The sequence below is a fragment of the Passer domesticus genome, chromosome 21, assembly GCF_036417665.1.
Source record: "Passer domesticus isolate bPasDom1 chromosome 21, bPasDom1.hap1, whole genome shotgun sequence".
NCBI classification, from domain to species: domain Eukaryota; kingdom Metazoa; phylum Chordata; class Aves; order Passeriformes; family Passeridae; genus Passer; species Passer domesticus.
The window spans coordinates 6,848,084-6,866,803 of record NC_087494.1 but is presented as its reverse complement, the minus strand read 5'-3'; the positions used below and the strand labels follow the sequence as shown (position 1 = coordinate 6,866,803).

Genomic DNA, 18,720 nt, shown 5'->3' with positions numbered 1-18,720 from the left:
GATTTTAGGGGTTTTTCTTATAAAAACTGTAAAACTGTAAAAACCCAGGTTGCACTGCATTTCTTATTTGCATGTTGTCTCTGGTGTCACTGCCCATTCTCTTTACCCTGGAGGGTTTCCCTTGGTATCTCCTTGGCATACGGCCAGCATCAGGGAAACAATCAGTTAATCACCCGCCATTAACTGGTGATTAAGGGCTTTTCTTCGGCAGGGAACCTAAAGGAGTCTGACTCGGTCTGGCTTGGTTTTTTTAACTCTGAAACTTAAAAAAATTACAATTTTCTATTCATAACAGTTCCCCGCTATTTTTCTTTGATCAAGCTTAAGCTTGCATCAACTTATAATTTTTGGCTCATTAACATAGAATTTCCTATATTTTTTGTATTGATCATACATTTCCTCAGCACTTGGGTGATCATATTTACTAAGCTTCATTACCTTTTTTGGTTTTTTCAGGTTAATTCCTTTAGAGATCTTTAGGTTATTCTGTACAGCAGATGTCACTATTTTTGTTAAACATGGAAATAAGAACAGACTAATAAGTGTACCCATAGTGAAGGTTATAGTTTTCCAACTTTTTTTGAAAATCCATAGATTATCCCACCAACTGGAATCAAGTGTAAGAGTCTTTTGATTTCGTAAATATGCTAGTTCTTTTATTTCATTTAAAGTGTTTCTAATGACTGCCACAATTAATTTGATTTGATAAACTACTGTTTTGGTTTGGTTGAGTTGGTCATTAATATGATTAAGAGCCAATGCGGTCTGATTAGATATTACTTCTAATTCTGATTGTAGTTTCAAAATTTTGTTTAACATATCTTGTTTCTTCAGTTTTGTTTTTCTCAAATCCTCATATATAGGAACTCTTAAACTTGATCCAGATTCTTTGTGTATTATAAAGACAGTTTGTTTTATAATTTTAATGATGCCACCACTAGACCAGCCTCTTGGCAATTCAGTGGATGTTGTGGTACCATTGACCCAAAACAGGTGTTTAGGGGTTTCCTGAAAGATATTAATTTTTGTCGTGCCCTCCCAATATTTAGAAATACTTTTTCCTTTGACCAGATTTACCAGGTTTGCTTCAGTAGCATCACGTTCAAAGCACCACCAGGTTTCTCCTACAGGGTGCTCTGCCAGGAGTGGCTGCCTAAAGGTGGCGGTGTTCCGGGTCATCCAATATATTTTCTTATTCTTTTGATAAAAGATCAATTGGGAGAGGTTAACACAATTGTTGTGGACTCTCAGCAAGGAGCTTACTTCTTTCTCATAGAAAGGTTGGTAGTATTCATTGCACAGCTCTCCTGGGCTCTCCAGAGCACCACCAGCAATCAGAGCCAGCACTACTACCCTTCCCAAGAGTCCGGTATGGGTCATCCTGCACAGCCTGCCCACCCGACCTTGCCTCTTGAGGATTTTACTGAGAAGAAGTCTCCAAGTTCTTTAGAGTCTCTTGCTCCTCTGGTTAAACCTCTCTTGATCTGTCCCTGCAAATTTGGTCCCTCCTAGGGGAGCACTCTGGAGAAGATTAACCTGGGGTTTTTGGTACCAAGTTGGGACAACTTAACCAGAATTACTTATTAACAATTTTTAACTTTTACAAATTTCTTAAAACACTTCAAGACATGTTATGATTCTAAACTTTTTTCTTATGCAGTTCATCAGTCTTTTTGAATGTCAATTTTAAGTCATTTGGTCCTTTTATAATAGTATACTCAGCTGAATTAACTTTCGATGTGGTTGAATCCTGTCCTGAGTTAGGGTGTGAGGGTGGTGTGGAATCTGGTCCAATACCAGAAGGAGACACTGACGAATCTTGTCCAATGCCTGGGGGTGGGACTGGTCTTTAATTCTCGTGATGTGAGTCCAACCTTTTTCTCTGGTTCGCACAGCCAAATTAGTGATGAGGAGTACCTGAAAGGGGCCTTCAAATTTAGGCATTAATGGTCTATAATTCCAAGATTTTATTAAAACCCAATCTCCTGGGTTGATGTCATGTGCTTTTGTATCCAGAGGGGAGGTTTGGGGGAGGTATTCTCTTTTTCTAAGTCCTTCTAGAGTTCTTCCAATTACTTCTAAATATTTCTTTGTAGCTTCTTCTCTTTCCAGGTAGTCTCCTGTGCTATAGGGTGTTAACAAGAATGACAGTCCAAAAATCATTTTATAAGCTGAAATCCTTATATCAGACCGGGGTCTTGTTTTGATGCGCAAGAGCGCTAGGGGTAAACACTTTAGCCAATTCATTTTTGTTTCTTCGATCAATTTAGTCAATACATTTTTGAGAGTTTTGTTCATTCGTCCCACCCTCCCAGAACTCTGGGGGTGCCACAGAGTATGCAATCTCCATTTTATTCCTGAAGCTTCAATTATAATTTGCAATGTTTGGGCCACAAAATGTGGACCTCGGTCTGAGTCTATGGTATTCACCATTCCGTTCTGGTTCACTTTTTGGTAAGTTAAACACTCTTTTATAATTGTTTTTGCTAGATCATATACACCTATGCACAGGTTATTTCTTAGGAAATAATCACATAGTCCTTGGACTCCCCAGTGGGTTAGTTTCTGTAGTTCTGTTAGCACTATCCCAGCAAGTGCTTTGTTTAGCAACACCCGTCCGTCAGATATTAACCACTCCCCCATATCCCTTGATGTAACTTTAAATTTCACAAAATATGAGTTCTTCTTTTTTCTTTTTCCCTACTCGGGTGTGGTTTCTGCTTAAAAAAAACCTTTTACCAGATCTTCTGGTCTTAAAGCTGCTTCCTTTGCTATCTTGATAAGCTAGCAAAGGTTTCACAACTTTAGGCTAAACAGTCTTGGGGGGAGGGGGTCCAGTTGCTCCACAGTAATAGCAGCAGATTTCACTCAAAGGGACTCGAGGCCTCTCCATGTTTCCTGTCCCTGACAGTACTGGCGTATCCTTGCCTGCTCCTGGTGGTGGACCCCCCCCACTCTTTTGTGGCCTCGTACTGTAGGAAAGAGTTGTTTGCTCCCACACTTTCTCTGGCTATAGCAACCATGATCCTAGCTTTGGCTTTTGCTTTTTCTTCTTCTCTCCTTAAATACACTTTCAATGCTTCCCTCAATAATTCATTATTATCTTTTTCTTGCCAATCCTCTATCTTTTCTAGTTTTCTCCGTATATTTACTTTACAAGTTTGCACTCTTTCTTTAGCATTCAACCAACAAGCTACATACAGTAATTCCTCAGCATCAGTATTTTCTCGAGCCGTCAGATAGTTACTCAGCTGTTGACACATCCACTTGTCTTTCGTCCCACACCATGGCCATCCTCCTTGCACTTCTAATTCTGGCCACACTTCTGAACAGTAATGAATCATCTTAACTTTATCTAATCCTTCTCTGCCTTCTATAAAGTCCCATTTCTCTAATAGTTCACCTAGGGGACTGTGGGGAGGTATATTCTTCAATCTTTGGCCACTTTTCTTACTACCGCACCCTCCCATTATTTTCTGCCTCTAAACAAATCACAAGATGTCTTTTTCTCTAAAGGAAATATATCTTATTTAAGAAGTCTCGACCTCCTGCCAAAACTCCAATTTCACTGACCCTTTTCGTCAGGACTTTGTTAAGACCTTGGCTTTCTTGCCAAGAGTCAACAAACAACCAAAATACAAAAAAACATCCTCGAGGTCTTGACCTCTGAGGTTCGCCTGACCTCCTTCGTCAGGACTTAGAGAGACCTTGGCCTTCCCTTGCCAAGGCTCAAACAGTCAAACCTCGAAACCCTGGCTTCTGAGGGGTGCCTGACCTCTTCTGTCAGAGCCAAACTGCCTGATATCATAAATCCTAACTTCCTTCGTTAGGACCTGTATCAGAGCCTTTGGGGTGCGTGCCACTCACACAGCTATTTCCTCCGCACGCCCGGAGGGGGGTCCTGTGGGGTGCGTGCCACTCACACAGCTATTTCCTCCTCACGCCCGGAGGGGGGTCCTCTTTACCCCTTTGGAGGCGCCTCAATCACCAGTTCCACTCACTTCCCCCTGTTCCCGGCCGGCCCCCTCGCGGGGGTGCGGAACCGCGGTACTGAGGGGTCCACACTCGCTTCGAGGAGCCGAGCTGCCGGCCCTCGTCTCACGCACACACACTCGCTCGCCTCCCTCTCCCGCCGCCGGATATACTCACCTATCCGGCGCTGCTCCGTGTCACTGTCCCAAGCCGATCTTCTCTGGTCCCAATAGCCAGCTGTCCTGCAGGTCCAGGGTGGGCGGCCGTCCCAGTCCTGGTGTCCTCTTCAGGCGTGGCTATCCCGGACGAGTCCCCAAGCTGAAATAAATGGGCAGGGGATCTTTCTCCTTTTTAATGCCTTTATTAAGAAGAATCAGCTCAGGTGGGAAGAAATCGACGGGTTGCGCCCTCGCCGCCGCTGCTCCCAGGCATGGCACGAAGCAGGAGGATGATGCAGTTTTGTCCGCTGGTCTGCAGGCAGAACTGGGGACTCTGTCCTCACGGGAGAGTCGTTGAGTCCTTGGTTTGTTGGTTTAGAAACCTGGGGGGTCTCTTTAATCAGTTTCTTTTCAGGTTAGGGTGAGAAATAAAAAGATACAAGCAGGTACGGGACAATGCTCCCATCCTTAGACGTCACTTTAAGTCACTTATTGGCTCGTGATTTTAGGGGTTTTTCTTATAAAAACTGTAAAACTGTAAAAATCCAGGGTGCACTGCGTTTCTTATTTGCATGCTGTTTCTGGTGTCACTGCCCATCTCTTTACCCTGGAGGGTTTCCCTTGGTATCTCCTTGGCATACGGCTAGCATCAGGGAAACAATCAGTTAATCACCCGCCATCAACGAGTGATTAAGGGCTTTTCTTCGCAGGGAACCTAAAGGAGTCTGACTCCGTCTGGCTTGGTTTTTTTTTTTAACTCTGAAACTTAAAAAAAATACAACTTTCTATTCATAACAGCTGGGGCTCTGCAAGGGCCCTGGGGGAGACGGGAAGGAGCAGCAGAGCAGGGGCTGATCCATTCCCAGTGCGCTGCACAGCCCAGGGCAGCGTCCCAGAGCGTCCTCATGGAGCTGCCAACAACATCCCCCCTCTGCAGCCCTTGCCTCTCCCCCAGCTCACACAGGTGCCGCATCCTTGCAGGCACAGCCACGGCAGCACTGGCTCAGGAGCCCCTGTTTGCATTGCACAGAGCAGGCGGGAGCACCCCCATGCTGCTGCTGTGGGGGCATGAACCTGAGGGAGCACAAATGCCATCAGCCCCTGAGGCCTGCAAGGGCTGAGGGACACCAAGGAAAGCACTCAGCTTTGTCCTGGCCTCTGAAGTCAGCCAGAAAGTTTGTTCCCATCAGCTGGGAGTTTCCTGTGCCACTGCAGGTGCTGTTGCTCAGAGCCAGGGCTGCCTGGCAGCCACCCCCAAACTGCCCTGAGCATTTTTGTTTACATCACTTTTGCTCTCTTCACAGTTCCTGCTACAAATTTCTTCCTTTTGCCCACTCCTGTTCCCTTCCTTGTAAACAGCCCATCCATGTTTGCCCTTTCCTCTCTGGCCCCACTCCCCATTGCAGTTCCTGACTTGGCACCATGGGAACGTCCCTTGGGCAGCAGGATCATCCTCCAAGTGCTGCAGGAATTGTCTGCAGGCTCCTGCAGTGCCTGGTGCTGCTCCCTTGCCAGAGGCACCCCAGGCCAGGGGGGCACATCTGGGCTGCTGTGTCTGCCTGTGGGGCTCCCTGTTCTGGGCAATGAGGAGGAGCTGCAGAGGCTCTGCAGCACTGACAGGATGGGCTTTGGGGCTGGCAGAAGAAGCTGAGGGACCTGGGCTGCTGCAGCTTCTGAAGAGGAGGCCCAGGGCTCATCCTGCAAGTGCTCCAAGGATGGTTTCAGAGAATCACAGAATCAGCAATGTTGGAAAAGTCCTTGGAGATCATCAAGTCCAACCTGTACCCTGACACCGCCTTGTCTCCCTGAGCCTCCTTTTATACAGGAAAAACAAGCTGAGCTCCCTCAGCTGCTCCTCACAGGACTTGTGTTCCAGACTCCTGACCAACCTTGTTCTTCTCTCAACATGCTCCAGCCCCTCCAAGACTTTCCTAAATTGGGGGCCGAGAACTGGACACAGCACTCGAGGTGTGGACTCACCAGGGCCCAGCACAGGGGAAGAATCACTGCCCTGCTCCTGCTGGCCACACCATTCCTGATCCAGGCCAGGAGCCATTGGCCTTCTTGGCCACCTGGGCACACTGCTGCCTCATGTCCAGCCTGCTGTCCATCTGTCCCTGCAGGTCCCTTTCTGCCTGGCTGCTGTCCAGCCACTCTGTCCCCAGCCTGTAGTGCTGCAGGGGTTGTTGTGGCCAAAGTGCAGGACCCAGCACTTGGACTTGTTCAACCTCACCTTGTTGGATTTGGGCCCTGCATCCAGCCTGTCCAGGGCCCTGTGCAGATCCCTCCTACCCTCCATCACATCCACACTCACACCCAGCTTGGTGTCATCTGCAAATTTGCTGCTGCTGGACTCAATCCCCTCATGCAGTTCATCAGTGCACACATTGAAATCCACGCTGGCTGGCTCTGATCCCTCGGCCATCCTGTGGGTGCCCTGTGATGGCTCTCAAGGTGATCTGTTCCATAACCTTGACAGGCACCAAGGTCAGGCTGACAGGGCTGGAGTTCCCCAGATCCTCCTTCCAGCCCTTCTTGGGGATGGGCTCACACTGGCACCTCCACTCCTCTGGGACCTCCCTGCTGAGCCAGGACTGATGGTAAATGATGGAGAGCAGCTTGGGGAGCTCATCCACCAGCTCCCTCATCCCCCTGGGATGGATCCCATCTGCTCCCAGAGACACCTGTGAGCATCTGAGTGGCTCAGCAGGTCCCCAGCTGCTTCCTCCTGGATTCCAGGGGGGTGTTCTGCTCCCTGTGCCCATCTAACAGCTCAGGAGAACACTTGTCCTGAGGATTTCCTCTCTTATTGTTGAAAACTGAGGCAAAGAAGGGGTGAAGTATCTCAGCCCATTCTTCATCTTTGGTAACCATATCCCTCACAATAAGAAATGCGGGTTGTCCTTACCCCTCCTTTTGCCATTAATGTGCTTATAAAAACATAATAATTATCCTTCACAGAAATATCCATATTAAGTCCTAATTGAGCTTTCACTTCTCTAATTTTCTTTCTGCACAACCTAACAACATCCTTAAACATTTCTTGATTTACCTGCCCCTATGTCCACAGGTGCTGCACCCTCTTTTTAATCCCTAAAAATATCCTTTTTAATCCCTTTTTAATCCCCCTTTTCCTTGAAAAGCTCCATGCCCAGCCAGGCCAGTCATTTTCCCCTCTGGGTCATCTTTCTGCACAAAGGGACAGCCTACTCTTGCTCCTTCAAGGTTTCTTTTTTGAAGTGTTTCCATCCTTCCTGGAACTCGTTGTTTTTACGGGCTGTTTGTCTTTAAAAAATCAATACTTGATTTGGTACTCCCCAAATCTGCATCCTCAACAGGCCAAAGTCTGCCCTCAAAAGTCCAGTGTAGAAGATTTATTGATGACCCTCCTTCTTTTACAGAATATTTAAAAACTCAATAATTTCATGGTGACTGTGCCCCAAACAGCCTCTGACCAGCACTTCTCCCAGCAGCCCTTCTCTGTTTGCGAGCAGCAGGAGACAGAGCTTTCCTTGGGAGTGGGATTGCAGGAAACCTCCCCAAAGTGCAGCTTGGAAGGTTCAGGCTGGAGCTGAGGAGAAAGCAAAGTCCCTGCCAGGGTGGAATTGTGGTGCTCGAGGTGTGGCAGCGTGAGGCTGGGCCATGGCCGGCTCTGTGTGCCAGGAGCCGGCAGCGCTGGGTGCAGGGAGCCCAGGGAGGGCACAGAAACGCTGGCTGAGAAATGCTGGGGCACAGCGAGAGGGGCGAGTGCAGCCGGCCAGGGCACAGGAGCAGCACGCACAGGGGGCACAGCCTGCAGGACAGATGGCCGAGGGCTGGGCAGGGCTAGCAGGGCCACAGGCACCCAGGCCTTTGTGCCCTGGGCTCGGGCAGCGCCTCTGGAGGCCCCACAGCAGGAACTTTCCTGGCAGGGGCTGCACTTTGGCTCTCCCTCGGCCTCCCTGGCCAGGCTGGCAGGGGCTGCAGGTTTATGGCATTTGTCCTTGCTGCCCCTCACATCCCCCTGCCCCACAGAGAGCCCCGAGCCACCCGTGAGGGACAGGCCCTGCTGGCCCAGGCTGGGCTCAGGGCTTGGCCTTTCTGCTTCCCCCAGCCAGCCCAGGCCTTGCTCAGCATTGCAGTTCTCTGCCCAGAGCCTTGGGCTCCCCGCACTCCTGGCCTCAAGGATCTGCTCACACCAGTCCCTGGGGAGCCTTTGGCTCTCCCTGCCCTCCCTGGGGCCCAGCCATGCTCCAAGCCACTAAGGGTGTGGAGTTCTCCCACCCCAGGAACCAGGCATTCTACCCAGACAGACAGCATCAGGTGAGGAGCGTGATTTAAAGAGGATTCCGCCCCTCCACCCTGTGGGGTGTGCCTCTGCAAGCTCCACCACTCCACCCCATCTGGTCAAATAAGAAATGGCCGCAGAACGTTCTTCCTTTTCTGTATTCTCATTGGTTCAAATTCTATTGCAATGTCCCCGCCACACATTTTTCCATTGGTTGTCCTCCTCGATCCACTCCTTTGTAATCCCCTGCTCCTTCTGCTATTGGACCCCGACCCTAAACTCCACCCCTACCCTGTTATATAAAATCCATGACAAGCCACCACCCCCTCTTCCCCTTAATTTCTTGTCTTGGTACCTGGCACAATAAAGGATCCTGGGCTTTGCTAAACCAAGACCCATCCTGTTGCCTTCCTTTCCCTGTTAGTCATCGATGCCTGCCTGAGGTCTGAGGGTCTGGGAGAGTCATTTTCCTGCTTACTGCAGTGGAACACAACACAAGGGCAGCTGGGGGGGCCAAGACTGGACACTAGGATTAAGGAATTTCCCTCCCAGGGCAGGGCTGTGGTGCAGAAGGAGCCTGGAGCAGCCCAAGGCTTTGTGTGGGCAGGCAGAGGCAGGCAGGAGGCAGAGCTGCCAGCAAAGGAAGGGGCCAGCCAGGTGGGGCAGCCGGGGGATGACGACAGCCTGCAGGGACAGAGGCACAGGGCAGGGACACCGTAGGACAGCCTGGGCTGCACAGGGCACAGGGATGGGCAGCAGCTGCAAGGCCCTGACACAGCCAACTTGGGCAGCACTTTGGCCATGGCTGCTGGCCCTGGGCCTGAGCCAGGAGGGGACAAGTGACCCTTGCAGCCCTGGGCCTCATTGCCTCCTTGTCCCTGCTCAGCAGCCTGGCAGGGGCCGCCCCATGGTCCTGCCCTTGGCATTGCACATTCCCACATCCCAGTGCCCATCCCGGGAAGAGCCCTGAGCAATGAGGGAGGGACAGGATCTGCCTGGCCAGGGGCTGGGGCTCAGGCGTTGGCCCTTTGCATTCCTGAAACACATCCAGGTGTGCTCAGCACCAGAGACACCTTTGCCTTACTTGTCCCCAGCTGTCACCACTGCCACCAGTGTTCTGCTCTAACTGGAACCTGGGGACATTTTCTCAGTTGTGTCCCTCAGTGAGAGCCATTAAAACTTCAAGAAACTTCAGAGTTTCAATTTGACTTATTGAGAAGTTTTTTGAAGACTCTCTCAGGGACTGCGTCTGATGTAAACAATACCAAAGCCCTGAGAGTGTCATTAAAGTTTTTCTAGTCCAATTATGGAGACATATTTCAAAATTTTTGTAAGAAATATCCATTATTATTTCAAAATATGTATTTTATTACATTTCTCTTCAGATCAGAGGTGATTGCAGCATTCTGTGACTGATATTGATCCAGGGTCTCTCCTCAGGAGCTCTGGCCTGCTCAGAGAAGCTGTGCCTTGAGCTCTGACCCAGTGTCAACAACCTTGCTCCACATTCCCCAGCCTCATCCTGTGTGTCCTCACTCACCTGGGACCTGCTGTGCTTGCAGAGCTGGCTGCACTCAGCCTAAGAGGGGTTTTCCCTTTTTGTCTTTTTTGAAGCAATCTAAACCTCCTGAGTTTCCCCACTGAACACAGACACACTCCTCAGGTGTGTGCCAGCCCAAGGTGCCACCAAAACCACTGCAGAGCTGCCCTGGGCCAGCTGTGAGGGTGGATCATCAGCCCAAGCTGCACTGGGCCACTGCAAGGGGCTGTGGCCATGGACACTGCCCTGACCCCACTGCTGGGTTTGGCTGCCACGGCAACCGTGAGACATTAAACTGTGCTTGGAAACACTGGGGAGGACTGGGACATACTGGGGAACACTGGAACGCTGTGGGAGACACTGAGACATCCTGGGAGTGACACTGGGAAGAACTTGGACAAGTTGGGAACACAGGGAATGCTGAGGGGCAATCTGGGCAGACTGAGTTGGACTGCAAGGGTACACACTGGGACATACTGGGAGTAGTACTGGGGGATACTAGAGAAAACTGGGGATACTGGGAACATTGTGGGGAGGACTGGGGGACACTAGAGCATACTATGCATGGCACAGGGGGGAACTGGGAAGGACTGGGAATGTACTCATGGGTATTGGGAGGTACTCAAGGGGCACAGGGGCTGTACTGGGAGGGAGTGGAGAGGGTGAATGGGCTGTTCCCGCCTCCACCACCTCCCATTTGCCGAGGCTCCCGCCCATCAAAACCTGCTGCCAATCAGCACCGGTGTGGGACTGTCGAAGGCGGTGCCTGGTGTCAGTGCCATATTTTCTATTTTGCATAAAACTCCCGTCATGCCCCACGGCCCAATGGACTCCCATTGGAGCTGGGACTACAACGCCCGTCATGCCCCACTCTCCACAGACCCCACCCCGGTATCCGCCCCCCATCTGTCCCGTGAGGGTCCCCCAGACCCTCCAGGATCCCTCAGTGCCCCTCAGCGCCCATTCGGGACCCCGCAAAAGCGTCCCCGGATCCCCTGAGTGCTCCCAACCCCACACATACCTGTCACAGCCACTTGTGGGAATTCATCTCCTCTCATCCCCCGGGGCCCCAGAGCCCCTCAGAGCACAGTCCCGCACCTAAAACTCGTGCCGTGCCCCGCGCCCTACAGAGCCCAGTTGGAGCTCCCCAAGCGCCCCCCAGGTATTCCCGAACCAGTTACGTTCCCCCCGAGGACCTCAATTCGTGGCTCGGACCCTGAAGTGTTCCCCAAGTGCCTTCCTGAACCCCCAAACACCGCGGTCCAGCCACTTCCGGGACTACAGCTCCCATCATGCTCCGCGGCGCAGGTACAGCGCTCTTCAAGCCGGGACTTCATCTCCCGTCATGCCCCGCCATCGCCAAAAGCCATTGCAGCTGCGCCTACAACTCCAGTGGTGCTCTGCGGCCCCGTTTAACCGTATTATACCCGTGCCTACAACTCCCATCACACCCCGCGCTCCAGAGAGCCCCTTTCGAGCCCCCCAAGGGCCTGCCCGGACCCCGAAGGGCCCCAAATTCCCCTCCCTGACCTCCAAGGGCCCCCCTGGACCCCCAAGTGCTCCCCTGGACCCCGAACTGTCCCTCAGAATTCCTGAGTGCCCCTCCAAGTGCCCACCCAGCTCCCCCAGGTGTCCTCCAGACCCTCCAGTTCTCTCTGAATTCCCTGCCCAGACCCAAATGTCCCCCAAATTAGCTCCAGAAATGTCTCCATGGACACCAATGGGCTCTCCCTTGACCCTCTCTGAGGAAAAGATGATAAACAAAGATGACAAAATTACTGGAAACATTACTAATTAACATAAAGAGGCAGAAAGTAATAGCCAATAGACTTTAATTAAGGAAGGGAATTGTGTTACGTAGAACCAAAGAACATTAATTTTCTTGGCTACTAAAAATGTATAGATTTTTTATGCAAATATTGTTATAAATGAGAAGCTTGACTAGGCCAATACTCAAGCAGCAATCAATTTATTAATTAATATGGTAAAGTATGAGCAAAACAGCACTGGGTAGAGTGGGGAAAATTTTCCCTCCAACTGCACGCCGATAGTTGGGGCTTACAGATATTTATAGGGGTACTCATAAGCTTTCTCAGCAGTTTCCATTCCCAATTTTTACATGACAATTCTATACACTATTGTGATTCAGTTTTTCTCAGGATGCATCCCAGAAAGGAGTATCCCCAGATGGTGGGGTCTGGCTTCTGAAAGAAGTCTTCCAGCTGGTGAGGTCCAGATTCCAGATGTGGGTTCACCTTTTAATTGCAAGGACTATAAATCTCATAACAAGTGATGTCCAGCTTCCCTTGGTCGAAACTATCAGTCCTTGAGTTGATGTTCACCTTCCTTTCTCAAGCTGCTTTTCAATGTTAAGGTGTTGAGATAAGCATGTTTCCTTTTTATATATTCTAAAGCTATAATTTCAAAGATCCTTACTACAAGCAATATTCTAAAATTTTACTTCAAAAGGTTATTATTGCAAAACTCTTTAAGGCTTAGCTACAAGCAGAAAGTTCTGTCAAACAGCAACATCCTTAAAGCTTTAATTCAAATGCTCCTAAATCAACTGAAGACTTATAAAGGTTAATTGCAAACAAAGGAAAGGTTCAAAGGTCTTCTTCCATGCTTTACTTCCTCAGTTATTTATTAGAATTCATCTTTATATTTGTCCCATGGTGGGTTTCCGCACATATCACAATCACAAATACACACATTGCCTGTATGTACCTGAGACAAAACACAGCTTTGTATTTCACAATCTGCAGCTGCCTTAATGCAAAAACTGGAATAGGAGCCTCTCTCCAGGGGGAAATCTCCCCTCCTGTGCCAGCCCCTGGCAATGCTGCCATTCTCTGCTGCTGCTGCTGCTGCTGGGGCACTCGGGGCTCGGGCTGAGCAGCAAAGGTGACCCTGAGCCAGGAGCTTTCCTTGGCTGCAGCAAAGCCTTGGCACACAAAGCCCTTCCTGGCGCTGTGCCCTGTTCCAGGAGGGATTGTGCCAGCCGAGCTGACCCGAAATTTCTTCTCCCAGGCAGCTTTAGGACACGCACCATGGAGAAGCCAGAGCCCACTCTCAGCTTTGTGCAGTCCTGCAGAAGAATCCTGTGTGTGAGGCAGCCTGGGAACAGGGTTTGGTGTCAGGGGAGGGGAGCTCAGAGCCCTTTTCTGCCCTGTGGGCTGAGGCTCTGCATTTGCAATGGCCCTGCAGCTGCCAAAGGGGCCTTTTTGGCTCAGCTGAGAGCAGTTCTGCTGAGAGCCTGTCCTAAACCTGCTTTTACAACAAATGTGCCCAATGAATCCTCCTTTTTTGCAGCCCTATGTCTTGTGTGAGTGCAGGTGTGACAAGTGAAGGATGGAACAGCTCTGCTGGGGCGAGTCCTTTTTCTTGTTTTGTTTTTTTTTGTTTGTTTGGTTTGGTTGGGTTTTTTTTTTTTCTTTATATTGGTTTGTTTTTGTTGGCTTTTGGCGTTTTATTGTTTGTTTATTTGGCTTTTGTTTCTGTTTAGGTGGCTTTTTTTGTATATTTGGGGTTTTTTGTTGCTTTTCTTGGGGATTTTTGATTGTTTTTTTTCCTCTTTGTCTGGGTGGGGGGGGGGGTTGGGGTTTTTTTTGTTTGGTTTGGGTTTTTTTTTTTCTTTATGTTGGTTTATTTTTGTTGGCTTTTGGCATTTTATTGTTTGTTTATTTGGGTTTTGTTTCTGTTTAGGTGGCTTTTTTTGTATATTTGGGTTTTTTTGTTGCTTTTCTTGGGGTTTTTTGGTTGTTTTTTTTTCCTCTTTGTCTGGGGTGTCACACACAGGGGAACGCTGGGGCTGTCACTGCTCCTGCCCTGTCCCCAACAGCTCTGCCAGCGCCTCGAGGGGACACAAAGGCTGAGCCAAAGGGTGAGAATTGCAGAAGGGACTGAGCTGGCAGGGGCCCTTTGGGATCAACAATTCACAGAATGTCAGAATGACAGAATTACTGGGTTGGAAGAGACCTTCAAGATCATTAAGGCCAACTCAGCTTTAACACTTCAACTAGACCCTGGCACCAAGTACCACATCTACTCTTTTTTTTCAACACATCGAGATCCACCACCTTCCCTGGCAAACCAATGCAATTCTTTATCACCCTTTCTTTAAAAAACTTTTTCCTAATATTCAATTTATATTTCTCTTGGTTCAGCTTAGAACTGTGTCCTCTGTTTCTGTCAGTTGTGGCCTGGAGAAAGAGACTGACCCCATCTGACTTCAGCCACCTTTCAGGAACCTGTAGAGAGTGATAAGGTCACCTCTAAATCTCCTCTTAACCGGGATAAACAACCCCAGCTCCCTCAGTCATTCCTTAAAAGACTTGTGTTGCAGACCAGACTTGTTGCCCTCTGGACACGCTCCAGCCCCTCCATGTCCATCCTAAATTGGGAGGCCCAGAACTGAACACAGCACTCGAGGTATGGTGCCAGTACAGGGGAAGAATGCCAAGTATACCAGTGCTGAGTGCAGGGGAAGAATGACCTCCCTGCTCCTGCTGGCCTCACCATTCCTGATCCAGGCCAGGAGCCATTGGCCTTCTTGGCCACCAGGACACACTGCTGCCTCATGTTCAGCCGGATGTCGAGCAGTACCCCCAGGTCCCTTTCTGCCTGGGCACTGTCCAGCCACACCATCCCCAGCCTCTGGCATTGCAGGGGGTTATTGTGGCCAAAGTGCAGGACTGGGCACTGGGACTTATTAAACTTCATCTTATTGGCCTCTGCCAATCCATCCAACCATTCCAGGTCTCCCTGCAAAGCCCTCCTACCTTCCAACAGATGGACACACGCTCCCAGCTCAGTGTCATCTGCAGATTTACTAATGAAAGACTCAATCCCCTCATCCATGTCATCAATAAAAATATTGAACAGAGCTGGCCCCAGCACAGAGCCCTGAGGGACAGCACTGGTGCCTGGCTGCCAGCTGGATGCAGCAGCGCTCACCAGCAGTCTCTGGGCCGGCCATGCAGCCAGTTCTGAACCCAGCCCAGAGTGCTCCTGCCCCAGCCCCGGGCTGCAGCTTCTCCAGGAGTGTGCTGTGGCAGACAGTGCCAAAGACCTTGCTGGAGTCCAAATAGACACATCCACAGCCTGTTCTGCATCCACCAGGAGGGTCACCTGGTCATAAAAGGAGACCAGGTTGGTCAAACACGACCTACCCCTCCTGAACCCCTGCTGGCTGGGTCTGATACCCTGGCCATGCTGGAAGTGCTGGGTGATGACACTCAGTATAAACTGTTCCATTTCCTCACTGGGTACTGAGGTCAGGCTGACTGGTCTGTAATTACCAGGATCCTCCTTCCCACCCTTGTTGTGAATGGGTGTCACATTGGGCAGCTTCCAGTCATCTGGAACCTCCCCAGTGAGCCAGGACTGCTGGTAAATGATGGAGAGCAGCTTGGCAAGCTCATCTGCCAGCTCCCTCATCACCCTGGGGTGGATCCCATCTGGGCCCACGGATTTATGGACGTCCAAGCAGCTCAGCAGTTCTCTGACTGCCTCCTCCTGGATTAAGGGGGGAGTATTCTCCTCCCTGATACCATCAACCAACCCAAGAGGACAGTTGTCCTGGGGACAAGCTGTCTTCCCACCAAAGATTGAGTCAAAGAAGGTGTTAAGCACTTCTGTCTTTTCCTCATCTGCAATTACTAAGTTCTCTCCCTCATCCAGTATAGAACAGAGGTTGGTCTTACCCTTCCTTTTACCATTAATATATTTGTAAAAACATTTTTTATTATCCTTTACAGACGTTGTCATTTTAATTTCAAAATTAGTTTGGCCTCCCTGATTTTTTTCCTATATGCTCTTGAAGCCCTCTTAAATATTTCCTGAGAGACCTGACCCTCCCTCCAAAGAGGATTCATCCTCTTTTTATTCTTAATGTCCTCCAAAACCTCCCTCCACCTCTAGGCTGGGTGATTGCCTCATCACCTCATCTTTCAGCACACAGGGACAGTCTGTTCCTGTGCCCTCAAGATCTCTGTTTGGAAGCACATCCACTTTTCCTGAACCCCCTTGCATTTAAGGGCTGCTTCCCAAGGAACTCTTTGAATAAGCCTCCTAAATAGGCCAAAGTCTGCCCTCTGAAAGTCTAGTATAAAAGTCTTATTAATGTTCCTCCTGACTTCACCAAATATCAATAATTTTATAATCTCGTGATCACTCTGCCCCAAGCGGCCTCCAACCACCACATCTCCCTCCAGCCCATCTCTATTTGCAAACAACAAGATCTAACGCATTACCTCCCCTGGTGGGCCACCCACCAGCTGTGACAAAATGTTGTCCTCCACACACTCTAAAAATTTTCCTGGACTGCCTTTTTTCTTCTGTATTAAGTTCCCAGCAAATGTCTGGCAAGTTGAAATCACGAACAAGAACAAGGGCTGATGATCCAGAAACATCCTCTAGCTGCTTATAGAATGAGTTGTCAAGCTCTTCTTACTGCTTGGGTGGACAATAACAGACTCCCAGTAGGATGTCAGCCTTGTTGGCCTTCCCCCTAATTCTCACACATGGCATTCAACTTCATCATTACTTTCAACATCCATAGCATCAAAGCCCTCCCTAATATAAAGGGCTACCCCTCCACCTCTTCTCCCTTTCCAGACTCTCCTGAAGAGCTTGTAGCCACCCAGTGCAGCGCTCCAGCCATGTGAATCATCCCACCACGTTTCTGTGATGGCAATTCCATCACAGCTCTGCTGTTGGACCATGACCTCCAGCTCTTCCTGTTTGTTACCCATGGTGCGTGCACTGGTATCCATGCACCTCAGCTGGGCTGCTGATTTCACCCCTAACTCAGGCTTACTGCCCTTGGGCCTGCTTCCAGACAGCCCAGCTGCATCCCTTTCCCCCTTCAAACCTAGTTTAAAGCTCCCTCAGCAAGATCTGCCAGTTCATGAGCTAAAAACCTTCTGGCCTTAACAGAAAGATGGAGCCCATGTGGTTCCAGCAGACCAAGTGCTTTAAAAGTTGCCCTATAATCAAAGAATTCAAAATTCTGCAGGTAACACCAACCCTTAAGCCACTTGTTAATAATTTGAGTCTTCTATTCATTTCACTGTTCTTCTTCGCCACCAGAAGGACTGAAGAAAAGACTACCTGTGCCCCCTAATAGTCCTATTAACTATCTGAACCAATGCCCTGAAGTCCCTATTGTGAGAATCCATGGGATTAGAGGATTTTAGAAATGCTGGGAAAAAGAAAGGCCTCAGAGACAGTAAGGACAGTGAAATGCTAAAGCAGCAGAGAAGAGATATCAGCAGTAGTGAAGACATGAGAAATAGAACAATAAAGCTATGTAGTTTGGCATTCTAAGTTGCAAAAAGTATATTTTAGTAAATATTTAGAAGGTTAAATATGAATAGGGCTCTGTGCTTTGTCTTTTATAAATGAACTATTGTATGAGAGAAAAAGTTGCTATTGTTTTAACCAAAGCTACGCGTGCTTCATGTGGTTGGATAGAACTACTGTCAATATGCTTTTGCTCTCTGTGATTGGCTGAAACTGGGTCTGAAACTATCTTATGTTGCAACATTAAGTTTCCTGGGCCTTCTGTCTGGATAGCGAGCTGCTCGCATCTATCCATTGCCATAGCCATGTAATGAGACTGATGCTTCTTAAATAAATAGCTCACGACACTATTCAGGTGTGGTCCCATTGCGTTTGTGTCTGTATATAACTGCTGGCATCATCTTTTAATTGTCCTGACATTCTCCTTTTCAATCTCAGCACTGCCAGCCTGGAGTATCAGCAGTGGCTAATAATGAGAGGGCTAAATCAGCCCAGGCAGTCTCTCAGTATTATCTTGTACACTGGCCCCAGGGAGGCAGAAGACTTCTCTGTGGGGTGGGTCCGGTTGACATATGGGGCCCTCTGTTCCTTTCAGAAGGGAGTCACTCACCACGATTATCCTCCTTTCCTTTCTGATGTTAGAGGTGGTAATCCTTCTTAGAGATGAATCATAACTGGGAAGGTCAATGGACAGATAATTTTCTTCTAAATCATGTGGCTGACTCTCCAGATCCAGGGACTCATACCTGTTCTGAAGTGTCACCTGGCTGGGGAGTGGGGGTGAGGAGGGATTTTATTATTACCTCCTCGAGTGGATATCTACTTCCACTCCCCTTCATCTACTAGGTGTCCTATTGTCTGAGAATAGGAGGTATAAAAGACAGTAAGAACGCAGGAGAGCATTGCTGCACTGCCAGACCTCATGGAACCAAGGATCCACTGTGACCTGCAGGGCCTTGGGGACCACGGTGCCATTGTGACACTGTGGGGCCCAAGGATCCATGGGACTTTGTGACACCAAGGGGTCCCATGGAACCAAAGGGACATTGTGACAATGGGAGGCCTCATGGAACCATGGAGACCATTATGACACTCTGAGGCCTCATGGAATCGCTATGACAACCAGTTTTCTGGGAGTGTTGTTTTGCTGGAGGGTAGGAGGGCTCTGCACAGGCCCCTGGACAGGCTGGATCCAGGGACCAAATCCAACAAGGTGAGGTTTAACAAGTCCAAGTGCTGGGTCCTACACTTTGGCCACAACAACCCCTGCAGCACTACAGGCTGGGGACAGAGTGGCTGGAGAGCAGCCAGGCAGAAAGGGACCTGCAGGGACTGATGGACAGCAGGCTGGACATGAGGCAGCAGTGTGCCCAGGTGGCCAAGAAGGCCAATGAATCCTGGCCTGGATCAGGAATGGTGTGGCCAGCAGGAGCAGGGCAGTGGTTCTTTCCCTGTGCACTTGGCACTGGTTGGGCAGC

General features: G+C 49.4%; 1 protein-coding gene and 1 long non-coding RNA gene across 2 annotated transcripts in view; both read right to left on the bottom strand.

Annotated features, from left to right (window-relative positions):
- LOC135284517 (zinc finger protein 271-like) overlaps window positions 1–18,720 on the bottom strand; it is a 523,404-nt gene that overhangs the window by 289,178 nt on the left and 215,506 nt on the right. The window lies entirely within an intron of this gene.
- On the bottom strand, window positions 17,593–18,196 carry LOC135284617 (uncharacterized). The gene is made up of 2 exons (XR_010349882.1): window positions 18,046–18,196; window positions 17,593–17,916 (listed from the first exon to the last, which is right to left on the bottom strand). It is a non-coding gene; the product is annotated as an uncharacterized LOC135284617 (long non-coding RNA).